This window comes from Mirounga angustirostris, unplaced genomic scaffold (genome assembly GCF_029215605.1).
Source record: "Mirounga angustirostris isolate CCGP_5_RB_7025 unplaced genomic scaffold, mMirAng1.0.hap1 SCAF_7, whole genome shotgun sequence".
NCBI classification, from domain to species: domain Eukaryota; kingdom Metazoa; phylum Chordata; class Mammalia; order Carnivora; family Phocidae; genus Mirounga; species Mirounga angustirostris.
Window position 1 is genome coordinate 36575846 of NW_026991715.1, and position 14090 is coordinate 36589935.

Here is a 14090-nt window from a genome sequence, read left to right on the forward strand (position 1 = left end):
TGTATTGCTTGTATTTTAAATTTTCTGTATATTGTGGTGTTGGGACACCTTAAAAACCTTTCTATCTGGGGAGAGACTGTCCCTTCCAGAGCTACTAATTCTTAGAGATCAAAGGGCACAGCCTGGAGGGTGCCATTGACATGCAAATTAACCAACCCAGAACCAGACCTCCTCCACCAGGCCCTTAATCCCCAGGAGGCAATATTCCTCTGCTTTAATCATCTGAGGTCCAGGCACCAGGCGAGGAGGGCCACTTCTAAGCTTAGAACCCCCTGAAATTATTCAAACTAGCCAGTAAACTGTTGACCCTGCCCTGCTTTGCCTTTCCCTTGGAAACTCCAATAAGAGCCACCACCTAGGCTCTCGCATCACTTCTGCTACTCTAACAAGTAGCCCCATGGGTGCTGGCTCTTTCCCACATGGCCCTGTTAGGTATGCCATGTGTGCATCCTGTTTCTAGGACCTGGGAGTTTAAGAAACTTTGTTTTCTGAGCTTGAGTGTCTTCTGTGTCTCCTGTCTGTCACCTAAAATAACACAGAACATGTACGAAACACTTCTTTGTTTTTTATATAGGTCATTATCTTTGATCTCAAAGACTAGGTTACAGTTGGGAAGCATTTTTCCTTATCTGTCTCCTGTTTTGACTTAGTGTCTTTCTGCATTTTTCTTACCATCCAGGAAGGTACTAAGGAGAGAAGGAAAAGCATTTCCATGGGTTCATTGGCAACATTCCTGGGGAACTCTGCCCAGAGTCCTCTCCTCTGGAAGATTCCTACACCTTGATTTTTCTCCAGTGTGCTTTAGCAAGGAATTGATTCCTGTGGCCTTTCCAACCTGTGCCTTACTCAGATTTCTCAGCTGTACCTGAATGGCTAGAGAGGTATAGGGACAAAATGCAAGTGTAGCACCTAGGAAATGTGGAAATAAAAGAGGAAATGGTTATATTTATAAATGTTTATGTAGTGACTATTAATGTTTTACTCTGTTAAGGTATACATACATGCTAAAGTAGTATTTTTTGACTTAGAATATATGACATGGTGGGTTTTTAGGGTTATTCTGAATACTTACATCTTTTAGATTTAGTGCTGATATTTTATGTTATTTTTTAACAGAGGCTATAGCCTTTAGGAAGTGATATTCCAGCAGGTCAGTATTTTTGAGTTGATTACATCAGCATGTCTTACTGTGTGGTGAGAACCACCTGTACTCAGCATCCACAGGGGTGCTTGTTAGAACTACAACTTCTTGGCTCTGCCCCAGACCTACACAGTCCGTCTGACTTTCCTGGAGGGAGACTCTGAAGTTCACTTTTGGAACAGGCTCTTCATTTGTCTTTTATTCTCACTAATAATTGGTGCATTAAACACCATGCCTATCACAATACAGATTTTTCAGAGTATAAAAATGTTTCCTTATTAAAAACATTGTAACAAGGAACAACAGTAAAACAAACTCAAAAAAATGAGGCTTCTTTAGGAAGGAGCTTAGTTCTTAACCCACATGGAGAAGAATATAGCTAGTAGAAAAGGTGATTTCCAGCCTCTGATAACAGATGACCAGGAAAAAAGCAACAGCAGAAACCATCATAAAACTCACTTAAGTTAAAGGTGGAGGAGGGGTGAGGGAAGCAGCAGTAAGAGAACACTTTCTAGAAGCTGAAAGCTGTTCATACATTCTCATGTTATCCTCACTACAGTCCAAGGAGGATTCTGCTCCAATTAATCCACGTTACTGGTGAGGAATCTGTAGTTCAGAGGTGTGAGTCTTCCCCCGGGCTCAGGAGGGATTTGAACTGAGGTGCATGGGCGCTCACCACAGGGCACCTTGCTGCCTCAAAACTGAGGATATGTTAGAAACGTTTCCAGCGTTAAGCCCAGCACTGTGGGTACTTGGGTTTCAGAGATACCATTGAGTGTTCAGCTTGCTGATGTGAAATCTGAGAAGTGCTTTCTCACTGTAATCATTTGCATGTGGCATCATAAACAAATGGATGAACTAACGCTGCAAACTAGCTTCTGTTCTTATATTTACTGCCTTGTGACTTCCAGAAAATCCTCACGTGGCTAACAGTTTAAAGAGGCAGTGCAGATAGAGCACAGACGCCAGGCACGTCGCATACAGGTGTCCCATGAATGCTATTTTTGGCGGGTACACCTCTTCTCCCTTTTATTTTTAAGGTGACACTCATTTCTGTTTCTCTAGGTAGACTAGCATGAGTCAGAAAGCAACAGTGTCATTTATCAGTTGATTTCATTGTATCCCAATGCATTGCTGTTTATTTGTTCCTCCTGAAATCCTGATGAAAAGGGGTTAATCTCTGACATTTACATTCTAAAGGAAGAAGTGCTGTGACTCTTTGACCCATGAACAAGCTGGAAATCAAATTAACTGTTAATTCAGAGGTATGGGATTTAGATCCATAGTTCTTGAATTTTGTGTCCAAGGTTCTCTGTAAACTGAATACATTTCAGAAATCTACTTTTAATTCTTGTATCTAATTGCTTTTCTTTTGATATCTCTACTAGGCCTATAGTCTCTTCTCAGTATCTTACACCCTTCTATAGTAACTTTACATAATTACCTAATTCCACATAATCATCTTATCTGTCCCTTATTCTCTAGTGCCTTTCTTTGATTCCTTTTCTCAGAACTAGTTTTGGGGGGAGGTTCAGACCCGAGGATTTGTTGAAGACCACTGGACTATTCTGAGTAAATATGTCACAGGCTGATGTTTTCATGTCTTTGGCTTTCCTTCAAAAGGGTTTTATTGTTACCAACATTGAAAAGTTAACATTAGTAGAAACTCTGGTTTCTTTCTTCAATTCCAAAGTGAAAAGTTGTTTAGGTCAAGATATCATGTCCATTAAATCAATGTGATACTGCTTTGAATTTACCTTCTGTTTTTGTTTTTAAATTCACTTTCAGGACTCTAGCATTAAGACTATTATAGGGCTTTAAATGAGTGTGTACAACTTGGAGTAGTTGTAGGATGTTGCCACAATATGGTACAAAGAGGAATATTTTTTTACTTTCTTAGAAGATGTTTAAGAGTTGAATTGTGTATCCCTCAATTCATATCTTGAAGCTCTAATCCCCAGTATCTAAAAATCAATATTATTTGGAAACAGGGTCTTTACAGAGGTCATCCAGTTAAAATTAGGTCATGAGGGTAGGCCCTAATCCACTATGACTGATGTCCTTATAAAAAGGGGTAATTTGGATACCAAGTAGATATGTACCCAGGGAGAGCATCATGTGAACATGAAGGCAGAGATAGTGGTGATGTGTCTTCAAGCCAAAGAATACCAAAGACGGCCAGTAAACCCCCAGAAGCTAGGGCAGAGGCATGGAAAGGATTCTCCTTCACATACTCAAAGGGAACCCACCCTGCTAACTGCTTGCTCTTGAACTTCACAGCTTCTAGACCTGTGAGATGCTAAATTTCTGTTGTTGCTGTCAATCAGTTTGTGGTACTTGGTTAAACCAGTAATAGCAGCAGCTGTACCCCCGAGAGCCGTTTAGATGGATGGGCCAGCACACATTTGTTGAAAAATCCCATTGGCAAGAAGCCTCACTTCACAAACAGCATATGTTTGTGCTGTTGTGCTGATAGTTTGTGTTGACATAAACTATCTTCCTTACTCTGGATACTCTTGATGGTAGCCTAAGCTTTCTTTAGCTTAAAAAAAAAAAATCATTCTTTCTTACGTCTTAATACAGAAGCATTCTTTGGTGTTTTTGTATTACCTTGCCATAGTACCGAGCACTTGAAGGTTTATATTTTATATTGGTTAACTGAATAAACACTAGATTTATCATTTTTTTCCTTAAAGTATGTCACCCTTTTTTGAGGGAGTTCAATGTAAAATTTGTGGGTAGAAATGGGATTCCATCTAAAAGTAGCTATTAGTGGTAGTGGTATGTGAGTTACTGATACTTGCCAATCGGTGCCTCTCTTCAGTCACTCTGAATAATTAACTCCACCATGCAGCATCCTATGGAAATTAATTTGCAGAAATAGAGAAAATATTTGTTCAAGCTAAAGGATCATGGTGGCAGTCTTCTCCCAGCATCTCTGGATTTGTTTAAAGAAATTTCTCACAGATGTGACACATGGATATTTTCTTCCATATGTTTTCCAGGAGGAGCCACTAAACCATATGGAAAATAATAGAAATAAAAGGCTTCGTTTTGATGCACTGAATCAGTGTAGTCTCTTGAGGGGTGGTGTTTATACTTGGGGAAAGGAAACAATTAGAATGCTTTATTTTTTCCAGGACTAGCTGACTCCAACAGAAGTCCATACATTTGAAGACGTTACGTGGAGTACTACACGCCCCATTCCCGGCATTGGCATGGGGGCCAAGACAAGCAATAGTCTTCACCTTCACGGAGTTTGCTTTTGATTTTAGAATGAGCAGACACAAATGCATACACATACGCACTCATGCAACTAAAGTATAAACTGCGATGTTGAGTGTTTCAGCAAACTTGGAGGACCAGAAAGCCGTAGGACAAATGTAACAAACACAGGGACTTAATCCTTCTGTTCTTACAGAGATTGATGGCATGACTGGAATACTCTGAATCCATTCCTTCTCTCCTTCCCTCCCTCCCTCATTGATGAAGCATAACTGCATGCCACAGATTTTACCAACAGTGGAGACTGAAAGTTTAATGAAACACTATGAATCTACTGGGCTTTCCTTCTTAAAAGCTGTCACCTCACTTTGCTTTCAAACTAAACCTGAAGTCCTCCTAGTGCAAACTTCCCATGAATAGGTAAAGAAAGACGGCTTTTCCTCTGACCAACACCAACCTGATGTGCCACACCCACCATCAACTCTTCTGTCGTCCCACTGTGTGTCCTGTGCATTGCACAGTGTATGAGCTTTTCGTGGTAGTGGTTGGCTGGTTGTTGAATTAGGTATGTTCTGTATACCTCTGTTCAACTCTAAATTTGTGTGTCTGGTCATTTGCTTCCAGAAGCATGATAACATCATTTTCTACAGTTTATAATACAGTACCTTGTGCATGTGGTTGTTTATTTTGTTTCTTATGGACATGTAATTTTTGAGTTAGACTATTTGTTCTTTGGGACTTTGGTGAACTATTTTGTAAGATACTACAGGAGCTTAACATGTTGGATGTTATCTAAATTAAAACTTGAGCAAATACTCAGGTAATCTGCATTCCAGTATAGGTAGAGTGAAAAAAATTCCACGAAAATGAAGGGTTGGTTAAAGTAAGAATAGTGGAGGCTTGGAAGATTTACGGAAGATCTGAGAGTCTGTGCGACTCTGGGCAAGGGCTAATCATACCTCCCTTGCAGGATTGTTTTGAAGATGGAATATGATAATACTCCTTCCTGATGCAGTCCTGTGTTGGAGAAAGTTGTGCTTTTGAATTTTTTGTCTCTACCCCAGTACCTGGGAATTCATTGTTCTTATGTTGAACCTTTGCTTTGGTGGATGTTTCTTTGAACCTGTTTTTTTCCTTTTTGATGTTGTTCCTTTTCCTATAGTGTAATGATTTTTCAAGTCCTCTGTAAACTAAGAGTGAATACAGGTGCATTAAATGTATATGTGCAAAAGGGCTGCTAGGGGGAGGTTCCGTTTTCAAATTATGTATGTGGTAACACACTATTTGTATGTATTTCCTATATAAGATAAAAAGTTTTATGCCTTTCTTTATGATTTATCGTCTCAAAAGGGAACTGTACCAAGTTAAAATAATACTGTTGCTTCTGATTTGGTATGTGTCATGTGTGTATGCACTTGTTTGTATGTGTTGGTGAGGTTGTGTGAGTGTAGGATGGTATGTGTTTTCCAAAAAGGATCACATTATATAACAGACTTGCTGCAGTGCTCAACCTCTAGATGGCAGTTTTGTATATTTATTAGTAACTATTAAGAAGGTCTAGTTGAAAATCAGCTGTCCTTTATACGTCAACAATTAGGAGTCAGTGTGTGTGTGGGGGGTTGTGTTTGTGCGCTAGACAAGAAATGATGGTGAATTACTCTTTAAAGAAAAGGTATTCTAAATGATTAATTCTTTGTCTAGAAATTCCTTCCTCTCACCCTTTTGTGATGGATCATTTCATACCCGCTTCCCTGTAAAAGCAAGCATGCTCAGTTAATCAAGCCTCTGTTTAAACATTACATTTTACCTTGCTTTCTAAATGAAAAGTGTCAGGCTCTTTGCTTCAGGGACGGCTTATTTCAGATGGTGAAGAAAACAGATGTGTGATTTTGGCTGTCTGATGTGTGCTGAGCACCAGGCAGACCAGCCTTTCCCTCTTGGGGTAGGGTGCCTTTATCTTTTGCAACAGATGAATCTCTTTTTCCTGGTTTCAGACTTCCCCTCTCTGCCCCTCCCCTTCTCACCCCTGGTTTGAAATAATATTTGATTTTGCCTTCCTGGTGGTTGGATTACAGTGCTGGTCTCAGTATCACTGACATTTCAGACAGGAAATGGCTTTTCCTTCCTCAGAGGGTGTTCTGCTCTAACTTCCATACTTGGGTAGGGGTAAACTGGGGGGAGGGGGAAGTATTGTGCTTCCTGGGTTGCTTCTTGGCTCTCTGTAAAATAAGCCAGTTGAAAAGTTCTTGGAATCTTAAATATTCATGCAGTTTGAACTTGTCATCGAGTGGTCTTCTTCCTCTTCTTTTTTGTAAATTAACTGAGAGAGTCTTTACTCTTTGACTCTGGTTTAAGTAAGAATGGTACGTGGTGGCTCATGGATTTTACGGAGGGAGACTGGGGCGACCTTATTTGTACTCCTTGGTCTGCATACTGAAATTTGTTTTGCTAATGGCGAATGCCAGTTTAGTAGCCAACTTCTAAGTATTAAATGAGCTTTTTAAAAAATCTAAACCAAAGTGTTGCTGTTAAATAAAATCTTAAGAGAGGAAACGAATCCATCAGTAAACTCCACTTACATTTCTATTCACTATGAGCTAGACTAGTAAAAATAAAAAATTGAAACATGAACTAATACATTTCTTGAATTAGACAATTTTTCCAGTTTGTTATCAATGGTAGTAACAAGTATTTTTGTTCTCCCTGAGTTTTGCTCATTTTGGCAATTAATAATGCTGTCTCTGGCTGCTGCTGTGTTAAAATTTGCTCACTCCTGTGTTCCCGGTACCTAGCGTCATGGCTGGCCCATAGTAGGCACTCAGTATATGTTTCTTTAAGGATAATGCAGCTTCATGTGCCAAAGATTTCTTTATTTGGGCTTCCTGGTGTTTTACGACAGCACTTTCCTTTAAAATAAAAATGTGGGAAATTATTTGATATGATTGGCAATATTTACTCTTGAGAGTATCATTACTGCTATGGTGCTCATTATTTTAGGACCTTTCCTCTCAAGAGGTTAATGCTGTAGGCTGTAATATGTTATAATTTATTCATTATTAGGATCAGATCCTTTCTAAATTGATGAGAACCCTGCTTCTGAAAACTTGTTAAGGTGTGTGTGTGTGTGAGAGAGAGAGAGAGAGAGAGAGTGAGTGCGCACAAGCTATGCTTCCTCTTTCTCCTTCCCTCCCCTTAAGGCTTAAGGAGCTGGTCACCATGGATCCCAGGGCCCATACACTGCATGCACATGGGGGCAGTACAGTATTGTGCTTATATATGGGCTTTGCTTCAGAGTCAGCAGACTGGGTTCAAGTTGACACTTTGCTACTTACTAGTGATATGATATTTTGCAAGTTTTTTAAAGAGGTATAATGATAATACCTACTTTATAAGGTTATTTTGAAGAATTAAACGATAAGGCAAGTAAAGTCCTTAGCACAGTGCTTGGCACATTGTAAATACTCAATAAATATTAGTCACAGTTAATGGGCCACTAGTTTGCAACTTCTGGTTTCTCTCTCAGCTTCTCTGTCTCTTACCTATAGCCTACTCACATCCTTTTCATGCGGAAGGATGTGTAATGCACAAGGACCTTCAGTGGATCATTGTCTCGGTGCTGTAGAGTTGTGCATACTCATAACTTTTTATCTCTGCGTAGATTGATGTTGCCCTCCAGTGATGACACTGGGTCCTGAGTATTGGGAAAAAAGGGGAAGTAGCCCATGTTCCTCCTTTTTGGAAGAGCTGGAGATGCTCTGCTGAATTTGGCTGTGAGGTGAATCAAGAATACAAATATGCATCGCTGTTGGTTCTAATGCATCAGATGACTTTCTAATATGCCACCATAACTTGGGGTGGAGCTCAGGCAGAGACAGACACAGACACTAGAAGTTGCAAACTGGCGGTCCACAGACATGTTTGGTTTGGCTGGAGTAGTGTTTGAACCAACATGCTGAAGTTGGAAAAATCTGTAAATCTCCCCTCCCCCTGTGCCAGCTGTTTACAGAGCTGAGGAGTGGGTGCCTCCTTTAGGTGGGCCATATACTCTCCACTTTGCTGCAGTCCCCACCATGCCTTGTTGTTTCACTTTGATGACAGGTGACCGCCACCGCTTTGCCTTGCCCTTGCACCGTTATTTTTCCCATAGAGGGGAAGTCCTCTTTTGTTCCTATGACTATCAAAAAGTAAATGTGCAAAAGAAAAAATAAAGGGCTGCATGTTATAAGGAAAATGACACTGCACCTATTTTCCTTGGGGCAATAAATAATCTTTTTATTCAGTTTCACTCATTTTGCTTACTTGCTGTTCTCTTTAGACGTTTGAGTCTGTAATCTCATAGACAAAAAAGCAATGTCATTTTCTAAGATTATTTGGCATGAGTTTGGCCATATCTTTGTGTAAATGAAGATGTCCTGAACCTTGAACCCTAGTAATGGTTGGGAACCTGTTTTCCCAGTAGCATTTTAGAAGCAAAGGACCAGTTCCTGTCCCCCGCACTTGTGCAGCTCTTTTCCGCTGTGGATGGCAGCCTGTTCTCCAAGCCTGCACCATCCCGTCTTCCTATATAAGCATAACTTGACTCTTACATATGCTGTCGTGCGGTTGGAAGCTGGACGATGAACTCTTGCCAACAGAAGACTTAGAGTCTTATGAATGAGTAACCCCTAGATCTTTGGATCTTTGGGGTTGATTTAGAAAGAATGGTACTGTTAGATTGTGAGTGTTTGTTTCAGTGGGGTGGAGTCAGCAACAGCATTTCCTTGTGCACTGGGAAGTGGTAGAGTTGCCAAGCCACTGAGATCACTATTGTTGACTCAGATTCAGGAATAAGATTAGAGCAGGAAAGCTGTGGAGTGGCCCTGGAGTCAGGGCTAGTTGTGATTCTGCTTTTTCTCTGCTGCTGAGGAGGCTGTGAGCTGACATCGGTGGTCCCCACTCCTGGATGTGGCATAAAGGGTGCACTGTTTTCCATGGGCTCTTTCTGGAGGCCAGAGTTGAAGGGGATATGGTACTGGGGTGCGGTTTACCCTGTGACAGATGAGTAATTTACTGCATCTCCTCCCCTATCGTGTGAGAGGTGGAGTGTCAGCTTAGAGAAAATTGCAGATACTTGTTCACGGTTCTAAAGCTGATAAAGATAACAGCACTAACCAAGGATTTATTCAGAGTCAAAATGAGGTGCCGTATCTTACGTTGTATCTTAGGATTGAGCTCTAGAAAGGATTGCACGTCCTTTGTTACTTCTCCCAACTAGTGGGCTCCTTGGCAAATCATCTGGAATTTGCTAAAGACCCCTTGTTTGTCATCAGTTATCCGACATTAATTCCAAAAGGGGGAAGTAGGCCACTTTGATGCTTTACTCAGGAGGAAAAGGGAAATGGCCATGATGTCAGCGCCTGTGTGTCAGTGCAGCCCCTGGCCTGGCTCCCTCTGTGGTAGAGGTGTGATTTTCAGTGCTGTGTGTGAGTGTGTCGGGGGTGGGGTCATGTGTACCAGAAGAACCTGTGGCTGGTTTCTTTTCCTTTGTAAACTATATACACCTGCCCTTCTTCCTCCATAATTTTGATCCTCCTGCACACTTGCCATCTTTTCCCCTCCACCAACCCCCTCCATTTGCCCCAGTGATAACAACTAATTTTTGGAGCATTTACAGTGTGTCTGACACTTTGAAACACTTTATAAATATCTCATTTAACCTTCACAGTGACTCCTTGAAGTAGGTACTGTTTAAATCTGCATCGTAAAGAAGAGTATAGAGTAGTTCAGTTACTTGTCCACTAGGCCCTTACACGGCTACGAAGCACCAGCGTCAGGATAACTAGTGAGCCTAAGTTACTGATGACAAGGCCTATCTCTTCGGTATTTAAAAGGCTTTTTTTTTTTTTTTTTAATTGAGGTGTAATCACAGTAAGATGCACAAATCTTAAGTCTGTATCTTTATGACTACCCCCCAACCCCTGTACCTATAATCACCCAGATCAGGTTATAGAACATTGCTATTACCTGAGGAGGTTTCCTTCCAGTCATCATCATACCTGTTCCGCAAGATGAAATCACTGTTCTGAATTCTGTCACCATAGATGACTTGGACTAGTGTTTGAACATGGTATCAGTGGACTCATACTGTTAGTAGTTTGTGTCTGGATTCTTTCTTTCATTATTTCAAATATAAATAATTTATTCTCGTAGATGGACATTTGAGTTTTTTGTTGTAAAGCTTGGCCGTTAAGAATAAAACAGCATTCTTGAATGTGTCTTTTGATGGACATCTGCACTCATTTCTCTTGGATGTATGCATAGGAGGTAGAATTGCTAGGTCATGCAGCAGGTGAGGTATATGTTTAGTTTTAGTAGATAACGTCAAAATGGTGTTATCAGTTCTGTTTCTAGCAGTGTATGAGAGTTCCACTAGCTCCGCATTCTTGCCAGTACTTGGTATTAGTGGTCTTCGGAATGCTGTCCATTTAATGGGTGTTTGTTCTATTTCATTGTGGTTTCATTTGCATTTCCTTGAAGAGACATCATGTTGGGCCCTGTTTCTTATGTTTGTTGGCCATTTGTGTGTCCTTCGAAGCACCTATTCATGTCTTTTATCCATTTTATTAATTAGGCTCATTTTTTTCTTATTTGTTGGCATTCTTTACATATTCTGGTTAAGAGTCTCACTGGAGATATAAACTACAACATCTTCTCTTTCTCTGTAGTTTGCCTTTCACTCTTTTAATGGTACCTTTTTATGAATGAAAATTACTCATTTTGGTGAAGCCTAATTTCCTCATATTTTTTCTTTATGATTACTGCTTTCTTTCAAATTTTATTTTTTTAAAGATTTTACTTATTTGTCTGAGAGAGAGCATGGGTGGGGGGAGGGGCAGTGGGAGAGGGGGAAGCAGACTCTCCACTGAGCAGGGAGCCTGATCTCAGGACCCTGAGCTGAAGGCAGATGCTTAACAGACTGAGCCACTCAGGCGCCACCATGATTAGTGTTTTTTGTGTTTTTTTAAAAAACTCATCACCTTTCCATGTCTTGAGTATTTTGAGGCAGAAAAAATGTGGAGAACCACTGCTGTAGAAAGTGAGCCATAGTCACACTGGACATCATCATATTCTTTTTTGGATTGGCTGTTTGAATGGTGTTCTGGTTGTGATCATATTTATGAAACACTTTAGGCTTTACAGAGCCCTTTATTGTTTGATCTTATTTGATACCATGCAGGAACTCTCTGTGGTACTTAGAGGAGGGCCTGGTCCTTTTTGATGGCAGAGAACTTGGGTGTTCAATATCTGCTCTCTGTGGACTAGGGCACCTTCACATTTGCTGTGGTCTTGTTTGCAAGGATGAAGCAATAGACTGCTGGGTTGAGATCCTGGCTCTGTGACTGTGGACAAGGTACTTAACCTAGTTGAGCCTTGTTTTTTTTTTTATCTGCCCAATGGGATAATGAGAGTATACCTACCTCATGATGTAGTTGTCAGGATTAAATGAATTAATTTATATATAGTGCTTAGCACAGTATCTGACATACCCTCCTAGGTTATTATTTTATAGTTTTTATTCCATTATGATGTTTGATAGTATCATGATTCTTTGTAGAGCTGGAGAGAGCTCATTTACTCCAGTTCTCTTTCATTGTTTTATATTTTCCCTTTTTCATTGTACACTCCCCTCTGGAGAGTTCTGTTTCTCTTTCCTCCTCTCCATTTTTGTTATGAAAAGCTAGATGCACTTAAAACATGAACTAAGCTGATGCACCTAGAAAAGTATGCTGTCTTATAGGGACTGACATGGAAAGTACAGGGTCATAGGGAGTTTTGCTTGCTTTATTTTGTTTTGAGGAATGGTGGCTAGTAGGGACATAGGGAGGGGGAATATGGAAAGAAACTTACTGCTTGATTCCAAAATAAAGTTGACTCTTTCACCTTGGTTCTTGGAAATTCACACATAAGAGATTTATGTAATTACGGTTTAAATTGTAATGAAGGAACAGAAACTTGGAGCCGGAGGAGTGTTTTCTAGATGCCTAGAAAGGATAGTACTGTGATCCAGATATACGTACATGAGACTGAGAGAAAATTACCTGAACTTGGTGGGGAGGGGTGGCAGGATTAGAACTAAGCATATTAAATCCACTTTATTCAGTTCTGTACTACCCCCTCCTACAAAAAAGGGGAACAAAACCACATGTGGAAAAGAACTTACATTTTGATATTTCTTCTTGAAATGAAAACAAATCCTGTTGACTTTCCTGGTTACTAAGGCCAAGTGGCCTCTGAGTTTGTCTGAACTTCCTCTTTGTGGCTCTGGGTGGAAATCTCACACTGTGTGCCATGAAGTTGATGTGACATCTGCAGGGTCCCTAAAATCTTGGTATGCTAGGCAACTATTTTGGTCTCACTGTTTGCTGGTGAGCACCTAGCAGGAAATGAACTGGAGACTTGTTGGCTGCTTGACCCTAGTGTATACCGGAGAGTGTCTTTGCTCTTTAGTGTGGGGGGACAGGAAGGAAAGGGTGGGGGCCTGTGGGCATCCCAGGGCAGTGGGTCTCAGACCTAACTGTGCATCAGGATCACCTGGGGAGTTGGTTAAAATCCAAGTTCCCAGGCCCAGCCCAGAAAGGTGGTTTCAGGTTGAGAATCTCCATTTTAAGGGAATGCCTGATTCTGAAGCTGGTGGTCCAGGCACAACACTTTGAGCAACACTCAAAGATTCAGGTCCAGGGACTTGAGAGTTGTGCAGTGGGACTGCAGGTTCATAGACTTTTTTCTCTAAGCCATTAAATCATTGCGCTTGAGGTTGAAGAGTAGAATCAGTCTGCCATGCCTGCAAGCCAAGGATCAGCTCTGTAGAGCCATGACTGCCAGTAGTCTGCAGACAGTGGGTCTGGTGCACTGAATGGGCTCATGGTGGGAAATGGGCATTTGGATCTGAGAATGAGAATTTCTGAGAAGAGGAGGGAGGGCCCTGGCAGGGGCTGTGGAGAAAAGGCTTACCGTATTTTCTGAGTCCTCTCTGTGTTAGGGTGCCACTGCTCAGGATGGCCTTCACAGGAAGGACTGCCTCTGGGGAATTAATGTCCTCAGACTCAACACCTTCACTCATCCACCTGCATACCCAGCTACCACCACTATTGTCCACCTCCACCCGTACATACACACAACACGTGCATACACACTTACACCACACCCCAGTGCCCCTCGAGTCCCCAAACCCCTTGTACTTACATGCTTACATCTTTGGAAATGTTTTTCCTTAAAGGATATTGAGGGATAATCAATGAAAAGAAGCAGATGTAATACTTAAAATACGTTCAACATGAATAGATCTAGCATATTCAATGGAACTGTGGAAATAAGTCAGGACCAGTGATTATATATGGGTCAGAATGAATAGACTCTTGATGAACAGGGTATGGCCAGACCCATATGTGTTTCATTACCATACTGTTCTGGGATCATTAATGGTACCACAGACTCAGATGGCAATAGGACTTCATTCTTGCTCGATGGACCTCTTAATTCCTTTTAGGCTTTCTCAAACTTTAAAGATGAGGATTTAAATCAGTAGTTCTTAACTTTTTGAGGGTTGCAGTCTTTTTTGATAATGAGTGAGGTTGAACTGTCAATACAGAAAAATATATATACATTTGGAGATGGAAGTGTGGTTTATAGACTCTCTTGGACCCATCTGTGGACCCTAAGAACTCCTGCTTTAGTGAGCACAGAG

The 14090-nt window shown here is 40.9% G+C and overlaps 1 protein-coding gene across 26 annotated transcripts in view; it reads left to right on the top strand.

Annotated features, from left to right (window-relative positions):
- Nucleotides 1-14090, top strand: part of ARHGAP26 (Rho GTPase activating protein 26) — a 431139-nt gene that overhangs the window by 149006 nt on the left and 268043 nt on the right. The window lies entirely within an intron of this gene.